The sequence below is a fragment of the Triticum urartu genome, chromosome 7 (genome assembly GCF_003073215.2).
Source record: "Triticum urartu cultivar G1812 chromosome 7, Tu2.1, whole genome shotgun sequence".
Taxonomy (NCBI): domain Eukaryota; kingdom Viridiplantae; phylum Streptophyta; class Magnoliopsida; order Poales; family Poaceae; genus Triticum; species Triticum urartu.
Genome location: NC_053028.1, coordinates 187531236 through 187541073, shown reverse-complemented (window position 1 = coordinate 187541073; position 9838 = coordinate 187531236). Strand labels below are relative to the sequence as shown.

At 44.8% G+C, this 9838-nt stretch overlaps 1 pseudogene; it reads right to left on the bottom strand.

Annotated features, from left to right (window-relative positions):
• Positions 1-678: 678 nt before the first annotated feature.
• LOC125524190 lies at positions 679-6048 on the bottom strand (annotated as a pseudogene).
• Positions 6049-9838: the final 3790 nt, after the last annotated feature.

Genomic DNA, 9838 nt, shown 5'->3' with positions numbered 1-9838 from the left:
CCCAAGTTCCTGCACAATGTTCTCAGTGATCACTTAGTGAAGGGGACTTTTTTATTTAACCAAAAAATCTCCTAATTATGTTGTAAACATCTATGTGTTTGTGGGACGGCCAGTGAACGGTTACCCGCCAATTTGGAGAGAGTGAATGATCACTACTGGAATCTGGCACTTTGCCATCTGCCATGGCAGATGGCAAAGGCATGGTCAGCAGATGGCAAAGGCTTTGCCATCTGTCAGCAGATGGCAAATAGTTTGTCTGAAACCCTGCTGGCAAAGGCTTCTTTGTCGTCTGCTGGCTGATGGAAAAGAGCCTGTGGCTTTTCCATCAGCTGGCAGATGGCAAAGCCTCTTAACGGGGTTAGCCCCGTTAGAAGGCTAACGGCATACTTTGCCGTCAGCCAGCAGATGGCAAAGGCTGCAGGCTCTTTGCCGTCTGCCAACAGATGGCAAAGTATGCAGGCTCTTTGCCGTGTGCCAGCAGATGGCAAAGGCTGCATGTTTTGCCGTCTGCCAGCACATGGCAAAGAGTTCTGCCATCTGCTGGCAGATGGCAAAGAGCCCAAATAGGCCAGCCCAAATTTTACATGTAGATGACACGTGGCCTCTTTGCCATCTGCCAGCTGATGGCAAAGTGACTATATTGCCCCATTTAATTTTGTTTTTTCTTATATCAATTCATTTTCACAGAAAATCAAACACAAATATATTTATATGACCAATATAGCATATTCAACACATATTACCAATAGTCATGAACACATATATCCAATACATGTTACCAATAGTAGCAAGTTTCATCCGTACATATACATAGTTTCATCCATAGGTAGCAAGTTTCACAAGGTCAAAACAAAAACTAAATACAAGCACTCCATCAACCCAAGCTTCCGTGATCTTAAGCAAATCTGTAAAATGGGAAAGAAGAAAGTTAGAAGAAGAAGACTAGAAGAAGATTATTTATGATGCAACTAAAATGTGAAGATTATTATGATGTCCGAGTTCAATTTGTTTTCTATCATGTCCTATCATTGTGTTGTTCACTCCAAGGATTAATTCCCGAATATACTCACCTGCAATCTTGGATGCCATATATCATATATCCGGTTACAGTTTTTTACATCTTTGGACAGCAGAATAAATTGGTCCCATTATTAATGAACTGGTGAACACTTGATGCAAAGGAGCATGTCATCTATTAGTTTCTCACTGATCGAACTACCATGGTATAGGTCATTATGTTCACATAAAAAAGGAATTGGAAGTTGAGCATGCTCTCATGTGCTCTTTGTTTCTGAATCTCCTAGACTGAGCAGAGGCAAGCACGTGGAGATGATCATGAACCAACACGTTATGGATTCTGATGTCAATGGAGGGGACTATTTTAGAAAACGTTTCGTGCAAAAGGTGTGCTCAAGTTTAGATGCAGAGAGGTCTGCACCACTGTATTCATAACCATCCGTACATTATGGTGGAGTTGAGGAAAGGAGCATTACCAGGGATGTGATTTTAGCAGCATCTATAGATAAATGGCTGCTACAAAGGGCAGAAGATGCATGCAGTCACCAGCATCAACTTTTGGAGTGTGCGCTACTGGGATCAGTCTCTCCAGCTTCAGGTAAACTATTCACTCAGCCACTCAGCTATTTATGTCAGATCTAGAAGTATTTTCTATAGCACACCATGTGTTAGTTTGATCTGATAAGGTTGAAATACTATGAAGCTCATGGCAATCAATGGATTGATTTTGGGGAGTATAGTTTCTGTAATTACTGTGACAGTATGAAACATATATTGCTATATAATCAAGATTTAATGTACACTATTCAGTATACCTGATATGACTATGATAGAGAGAACATAATATACTGTATTTTATTTGTAATTTTGTATACATCTATCTATCTATCTATATGTATCTATCTATAGCTATACTAATTATATATAGACGCCCAACAAATTACACATTAATCAGAAAATAAGAGCCGTTCTATCTAATCCATGTAATCCTTGGCTGAAATCTTGACCAAGAAAAAATCAGCCAGAAAAAACTTCTTGAACGGCCCACAAATAACAAACTATCTTTTTTTAGAAGACTCGCAGTTTTCACGGCTGTAGAAGAAATAGAAGCCGAGTGAGATACTCCCTATCAACAACCGTGAAGATAAGTTAGAAAAAACATGAAAGGATATACAAAAGCGCTTAAAAGGAGAAGAAGCCGAAAGAGATAAGGGTCACAGTCCTTTCACGTACAAGCCAAGGACACCCCAAAAGTATCTACCTTCTCCACGTCTCTTTCTCTCTCCTTTAAGAAAACAACCTGAAGCAACAACGGGCCATGTAATCTCCATGGTCTCCTTAGCCCCAGGAACAATTCATGTTGCTCTCAAATTGTGCAAGCAAGTTCGGGCGTCGATCCGATGTGCTCAAGGAGTGTATTGCATCACAATTGTTTTGTTAAGGTTTGTTTTCTCATCTAGATGAGGTTCGTTTTCTCATAATCTTTTGTTCTGAATTTCTTTCTTCCCTTGAATCTACCATGACTTTGGATCGGGTTCAATTTGTTTTCTATACTATCATGTGATAGTGTTCTGCTTTCCAAGGATTAAATCCCGAATATTTTCACCTACAACATATGGATATCTAATCGAGATCATCAGGTCAGATCTGGTGAGCTTATAAATTAAACCTGGTGTCTAGACAAGCAACATCACAAGAAGGAGCATCCTTTCAGTTGTCAACATCGAGCTGGTCAAGCTACTCCAAATTCAATTTTTGCACCGACAAAATATGTCCAGTAACTTTCTGTGAATCACATGTGACAACAACTATTTTTTTCTGACAACTACAGGTTAAATAGAGCATGACCAGCTGCATCGACTGCTCTTAACCGATTCCTACCTACAGCTCTATAAATAAGCAAGTGTTCATCTGATACCTATTGACTGCAGATTGGGGATAATTAGCAACATAATATTGATACATAGAAATACTGAGTGAGAGTATGACCAGCTGCATCGACTGCTCTTCTAATAATTCCGCATCAGCTGCCACTCATCTTGACGTCCACGCCAAGCCTCATATAGATGGTAGGATATCTTCTGTACATAGTAGTTCTTTTGTAACCTGATTGTAATATCATTAATGATGTATCTGTGTAGTCCATATATATGTGAATATGAGATGGGCGAGGTGTGCAATTAGCAGCCCGTTCTTTCTGAGCTATACGAGTTTTTCTTGGTTATCCTATTTCGGCGGTTTCATATTTAGAGAAGCTTATGAAATTACACATCATATGCCTATTTAATAAGGATGTGTTTCACTGGTACCTGTTTTGGCTGATTGAGGTTAATAAGCAACAATATATTGTAAATAAAAATATTGAGATTTTCCCAATTTGTGGCGCCTAAGTTTTATTTTGGCAGTTTCATATTACAAAACGTTATGAAACTAAATAGCATAGAATTCCTGCAAAAAAGAAATCGTGCTTTTGATAAATAATAAGATGTCTACAAATGGTTTCGCATCTTGCAGTGATGCTATGAGAACTTTGAAATATATGATAAATTTTTACTAACAATATCAATGATAAATATATGGTTGTTTTTGTAAGTTGCATTGCTTAAAGATTTTTCAAAAGCAATACCTGAATCTCGCTTTTGTATAGTTCTTTTTGTTTTACCTTTTTTATGGATTAACTTAGCACATATACTGTAATTATTTTTGTTCTGAAGGGGACTATAGGAGGAAAGGTAATACGAGATGATCATCGCACTTCTCCAAATCTGCTCTATCCATGTTCTACCACTATGTTGTCTCTCTCTTTTGTTTCATACCTACTATTTGTATAAGGTCTGTACGTTCAAATTATCTATCTTACGACATTTTTTGTTGATCGGAATGCTTACTACCTGGCCCTGTACTACGTAATGCATGCAGAAAATATCCAGATTGATCTGAATTGTATACTTTTAAATTAAACCAAATATAATGCATGTGACAAACCAGTTTCAGTATTCATTTTTCACTTTCCCCGAGGCATGTGCTCTAAAAGATTATTTTTTTGATATTCTTACGGTGAGAGAGACATAGGTCAAACTCTCAAAGAATTTGTTGAGGAAGATGATTCCTCTACATAGTCTATATATGTGAACTATGAACCCTTTGGCTCTTTACACCGGCGTGAGTATATGATGCAGAGAATAAAGTGCTTTCCATTTGACCTGTTGGTCAGTAGCGTACACGTTGCACTAGAAAATCATAATTTAGAAAAGGTTCATTCTTAGGATCTGTTGGTTAGGACATCACTTATTGCTATATATGGATTAAATGCCCAAAAAATCCAATTCTTATGGTAAAATATAGTAGAAAGACTAGCCCGTGCATCGCACGGGTTTGACGACTAGTAGTGTTAACCACTGTATGCAGTAACTGAATTTCAAATCCACAGCACAGCAATGGCAATCAGCAATCAGCAATCGGCAATCGTAAACAGGCCGTGACGGAGCTCACCTCGAGCGCTTCGACAGTGAGGAGCAGGACAATGATCTTCTCGGAGAACCTCTGGCGCTCCTCGTGGTCGTGCGAGAGGCGGCGCCTGTAGGAGAGGTTGTAGAAGAGGGACCGGAGCTCCTTGAGCTTGGCCTTGGCGACGGCGAGATCGCGCAGGCAGCTGAGCACCTGGGAGCGGTGGGCGAGGTGCGCCCTGTAGTTCATCTGGATGAGCAGCGCGGCATCCTGCGGCGACAGCTCCTTGGCCTTCCCCTTGCCGTTCCCCATGGCAAAGGCCTGCATTATCAGAAAGAGAGACAAATGTCAGGCGGTCAGTACACATATGACAGTAGTGCATTGCAAGGGAGCAGAATCCTCAAGCTGATATCATTTAGAGCAGAGTTCAGTCAATCTGTAGCCAGTACTAAGCACAGATCTAGAGTGTGGACACTAGCATCCTCTAAAATTCCAAATTTTCTCTCAAATCTAGCGAGAGGTAACTTGGTTCTATTGGAAATTCTACTGGAAATCACACATTTCGTTCAGATCGGGCCACAGAACCCAAACCCCCGCAAAAATCTCATCTTTTGTGCTGAGTACCGTACCTTGCGGATGGCGTCGCAGCCGGCGGTGTTGTCCTCGGGGATCTCCTCGATCTGGACACACGTCCTCGCCGGCTTCTTCTTCTTCTTGTCAACCTCCTTGTCCTTGGCGGCGGCCTTGATCTTCTTGGGCTTCTCCGGCCTGCGCTCCTCGACCTCCAGCTCATCCTCGTCGTCGTCGGAGGCGGTGAAGTCCTCCTCCCAGGTGTAGGCATGCGACCATGGCTCGAGCGAGCCTTTGCCCTTGATCTCGGTGCCCCACTTGGTCTTGGTCTTGCCTCCGGCGCCGCCCTGGACTTGGCCTCCCACCTCCACTTGCGGTCGAATCCGTCGTCGTTGGGGGAGGCGAGCTCCGCCTCCCACTTGAGCGCCCGGCCCCCGCCGCGCGGCTTCTCCTCCGCCGTCCACTTGACCTTCCGGCCGCCGGGCTCCGTGGCCGCGTAGGTGTACTTGCGGCGCGCCGGTTGCGGGGCGGCCGCGCGGGCCGCGAGCTCGAGCGCGGCGACGCGGTCGGTGAGGTCGTGCAGGAGGAAGGCGTGTGGGGAGGGGATAGGGGGCGGGGCGAAGAAGGGATCGGCGGGGAGGTAGAGGTCGAGGAGGTCGGGGTGGTGGGGGAAGGCGAAGCGGGATGGGGATGGGGGTGGGAGGAAGGGGCACAGGAGGCGGAGAGGGAGGAGGTAGGTGGTGGTGTGTGGATGAGATGCGAACGTCTTTTTTTTACCTGGATGGGTGGGGAGAGAGGGAGGGGATAACCCCACAGTTTTTTTACCTGGAAAAAAATAACCCCATCTCTTTGCCATCTGCCAGCAGATGGCAAAGAATCTTTGCCGTCTGCTGGCAGATGGCAAAGAGGTGGGGCTGGTACGCCGTTACATGCTTGACGGCCATAGGATTTGCCAACCTCTTTGCCATCTGCTGGCAGATGGCAAAGATTATTTGCCATACACTAGCAGATGGCAAAGAATTGGTTGATGGCAACCATGTTCTTTGCCGTCTGTCAGTTCTTTGCCATCTGTTTTTTATAAGCAGATGGCAAAGACGTTCTTTGCCATCAGCTGGCAGATGGCAAAGAGCTGGCTGATGGCAAATTCCCTATTTCCAGTAGTGGATTGTGTTTCTCCTTGTGCTTAGATATTTACAAACCATTGTCCTCTGACCTAAGCAACTGGGTCAGTGTAGGGCATTCACAAGGGCATGATTGTGTATTCTCTAACCCTGCTTCCCCTGTATATCAACAATATAGAAATTTAAAATCATTTCCTTCACAAACTAGTTCACCTTTTTTCCTGGTTTTTGCATCATCAAGACTTAGCACGCAACCTCAAATAATTTCCTACATGCATTTCGTCCTCTCAACATTTAATACTAACCCTGATAGCACAAAAATACAAGTTGTGGAAAACCGCACCCTGCATGACTTAGTTGATCACATTTGCAAATTTCCGGTGTCCTCAAAATTGATTACTCAACATTACTTATATCACGAGTGTGGTATATTCCATAAATTATTGAGGAACTACAGAACATATCCTATGAAGCACCCTACAACAAACTTATAACTATGAAATAAGCTATAATGTCAACTACAAGTCAACGACATGTTCCTAGCACTTAATTAACTAATTACACGTACCTATAATCCTTAATTTGTAATCTGACGAGGATAATAATGCTACAAACTAACCTTTTTGTCCATCCAGGAGTCTCTGGATTCACCTTCCCCATTGATTGCTGAGATATAGTCAGAGAGTTGCGCTTCCCCTTAACTGGTCCGGCATCCACATCTAGGAGCTATGCCTCCCACTCATCACTTCCACTGCTTATGACTCATGGCTGCCAGCAGTGGAGCTCCAAGGGCCGGCAGGCGTACTTCCCCATATCCAGCAGTTGATCGGTGCCATCCATCCCCTCAAGGATTGGAATCCTGACATGTTGGGAGGGGGAAATCTCTAAGAAATTGTAGCTCCAGCTATACCATCTTACATAATTGAACTAGTCTAGGGATACATCACCTGTTAACCGGCTGTCGAAAGAATTCCATGTCTTCAATGGCGTCGCCCTCCTACGCAAGCAAGCACGCCGCCGCCCCAGCTTCTCTTCTGTCTAGGAAGAACTGGATAATTGCAACCTTCTGTCAAATGGAAAAGTGAAGTTCCTGTCCCCGCAGCCAGACGGAATGTAACGTTATGGGCCACGGCAAGACCTTGTGTTCTCAACCCCAGCCTTACCCGGCAAAAAAATTCACAAACTGAATCGAATTACTGATCACAAACCAGCAAAAGCAAATTAGTCACTAACCGAGCACCCACAAACTATCTCCTGCATGCACTTTGTCCTCTGGACATGTAGCCGGCTCTTGTCGTACCGGATGGAAAACCCCTTTTCCCATGAATACAAATTGTAGAAATCATATGCCTCGGCCACAGAGGTGAAAGTAGTGCCAAGAACCAATGTCATCACATTTTCAGTTGGGTTCTCCGCAAAACACCTGACTGCCTTTTAGAACATACTTACTCGGTTTAGGCGCGGTGTTTTGCTCGGGGAGGCAATACCAATCCTTAGCCTGCAAACACAGGCACATACAACATGAATTTTCTAATTGCAGATAGCAAACAACTTGCAAACACAGCCTCATATAGCATGAACTTCCTAATTGCAGAGAGCAATCAACCTACAAACACAGGCGCGTATAGGATGAATATTCTAAATGCAGGGAGCAAAACAGACTGCAAACACCAGTACATAAATCAATATTTTTTTCTTAATGATGACACCAATCGGCCTGCAAACAGAGGCGCACATAGCCTGAATTTTGTGAATGCAGAGAACAAATCAGCCTTCACACACAGGGCACACACAACATAAATTTCGTGAATGCAGTAGAACAATTAGCACTCACTCTAACTGCATGATTTACTCACTCATTCGTTTTATTCCTAAATCACTCAATACGTGTTGGAAGGCAAAGTTGTTATTCACTGACCTCTTGTTCCACCCCGGTGCTCGGGGATTCGTCTTCCCGTTGACAGCTCCGACGTCGGCGGCGAGCTCTTTCTTCTGCTCGCCACCGCTATCTGCTGTCCGCTGGTGTGCCGCGTCGTCCTCAGCCTGCGGTACCGCCTACAAATCCCCCACACCAAAGACAATGACAACTAGCAGCCGGCACCAAGCTATTCCCTACCTCCTCCAGCGGACTGGATCTGAAAATTGGGAGAAAGCCATCCTCTGGATTAGCTAAAACAGAGGGCTCAAAAAGGAGGCAGCATCGCCGGAAAAACAAAGATCGACTTACCTGCTGATAGGCTGCATGCTCATCGCCTCTGTGCCACAGTCCTCAGCTTCCTCCAAATGTCCCACACCGTACCCGCAGCCCTCAGCAATTGTCCTGGTCCACGGATCAGACGGAGAACACCGATTTTGTTCCACGGCCCACCTCGCTGGAGACTGACGGCCGTCCAAACTATCGTCAGATCCGTCGACTCTCCCCACGTGAAGGCCCACCACCCAACGCTGTCGCGTACGTATTTCCCAACAGTGCTCGATTTTCTGGCGGACCGCATGCACGCATACAGAACTATGGCACAGATCGAGAAGCTCCAACCAACGACCTAGATAACGAGCTCCTGTGAGCTCGCGCTCAGTTACTCCACGTCCCTGGTGTATCCCTATATCCAGTTATTTTCAGTCGTCCGATCTACGTCCTGAGTGTCTGCTCTAATATTTACAAGTTTGCACTGAAGCGCTCGCCTCCAGCTCCCTTATTTTCAAAATGCCCCCTAAGCATTGTGGCCCCCCAAAAATACCCCCTGAGTGCCCTAATGACCCAATCCTCATCTTCACCTAAGACTAGTCACAATGGGGACTAACTTAGACTAATAACATCATATTTTACTAGACTATATTACTACCTCCACAGTGGGTAGTAACATATGTGTGTTGTCATGTTATGGTTCATTTATTAACCTATAGACTCATATTGTCTTGGTGTGCGTGATGTTACAGTAAGGCTAGTTATAGTGGGGACTAACTTAGACTAGTGTCATGCGTATGACACTAGCCTAAGTTACTACATTCATAATGCAAAGTAACATAATAGTAGTATCTTAGATGATTTCATTTATTAACTTATACTCATTTTATCTTGGAAAGTGCTATGTTTTTTTATAGAAAAGGAGGATGACCCCCGGCCTTTGTATCTGGGCGATGCATATGGCCACTTTATTAATTATTCTCACAAGACCTTATAAAGTGATTTAACAGTAAGACTAAAGCCACCGTCTAAGCAACAGACTGTCGCTACACCTATCCAGCTGAAGAAGGGGCGCAGATAGCCTGGGCCTAATACCAAACAGACATCGCAGCCAAGCCTAACATCTAAGACCTGAGACCCCAACCTAGCCACTTGCCGGGTCTGGGGCACACACTGGTCCGGCGTGCTCTCAGAGGCCGCCGCCGCCAACTGCCACCGCTCCATCTTCAGAACTGTACTGATGCATCAACCTTGCTCAGTCTAGCTATCGTCGACGCCACCACGGCGCCCAACGGCACCTCCTTCCTGCACGCAAATAGCTGAGCACGTCGCGGTCGTCACTGATACACCTCAGCGCCATGCTGCCAAGTACCACCAGCCAACACAGTTTGAAGTCCTTGGAAGATCTGTCGTGCCTAGCACCTGCCGACCAGGCATGACAAAGCGTAGCACCTATCGGTCAGGCATGACTTGACATCTCCACCGAAGCTCTGTGCAA